Source organism: Arachis duranensis, chromosome 6 (assembly GCF_000817695.3).
Source record: "Arachis duranensis cultivar V14167 chromosome 6, aradu.V14167.gnm2.J7QH, whole genome shotgun sequence".
Taxonomy (NCBI): domain Eukaryota; kingdom Viridiplantae; phylum Streptophyta; class Magnoliopsida; order Fabales; family Fabaceae; genus Arachis; species Arachis duranensis.
Genome location: NC_029777.3, coordinates 23,530,420 through 23,531,567, shown reverse-complemented (window position 1 = coordinate 23,531,567; position 1,148 = coordinate 23,530,420).

The window sequence follows — 1,148 nt, the reverse complement described above, 5'->3', positions numbered from 1 at the left end:
ATTCTTGCATGCATCTTGTGTTTTGATCCAAAATTTTCATGTTTTGGGTCATGTTTGTGTTTTTCTCTCTCATCTTTAAAAAATTCAAAAATAAAAAAATATCTTTTCCTTATTTCTCTCATAATTTTCGAAAATTTGAGTTGACTTGGTCAAAAATTTTTTAAAATTAGTTATTTCTTACAAGTCAAGTCAAAATTTCAATTTTAAAAATCTTATCTTTTCAAAATCTTTATCAAAAATCATATCTTTTTCATTTTTTTATTATTTTCGAAAATTTTAAAAATTATTTTTCAAAAATCTTTTTCTTAGCTTTTATATCTAATTTTCGAAAATTAGCTAACAATTAATGTGATTGGTTCAAAAATTTGAAGATTGTTACTTTCTTGTTAAGAAAGGTTCAATCTTTAAATTCTAGAATCTTATCTTGTAGGTTCTTGTTAGTTAAAGTCATTTTAAAAATTAAATCTTTTTCAAAATATCTTTTTCTTAAAACTTTTATTTTATCTTTTATCTTATCTTTTTCAAAAATTTTATCTTTTTCAAAATTTGATTTCAAAATATCTATCTAACTTCTTATCTTCTTATCTTTTTCAAATTTTGATTTCAAATCTTTTTCAATCAACTAACTAACTTTTTGTTTGTTTCTTATCTTTTTCAAAACCACGTAACTACTTTTTCCCCCCTAATTTTTGAAAATATCTCATCCCTTTTTCAAAAATTATTTTTGTTCTAAATTTTAATTTTAATCTTATCTTATCTCTAATTTTCGAAAATTACTAACTCATTTTTCAAAAATTATTTTCGAAATATCCCTTCTCTTTTCTTCTTCTATTTAATTATTTAATTACTAACACTTCTCTTCACCTCTCTTCATCTAAAATTCCGAATTCTTCTTCATTCTTCTACCCCTTCTTCTTCTACTAACATAAAGGAATCTCTATACTGTGACATAGAGGATTCCTCTTCCATTTCTTGTTTTCTTCTCTTTCATATGAGCAGGAACAAGGAAAAAGGCACTCTTGTTGAAATTGATCCAGAACCTGAAAGGACTCTGAAGAGAAAATTAAGAGAAGCTAAATTATTCTAAAGGTAACCTTTCAGAAATTTTCGAACAAGAGAAGGAGATGGCAGCCGAAAATAATAATAAT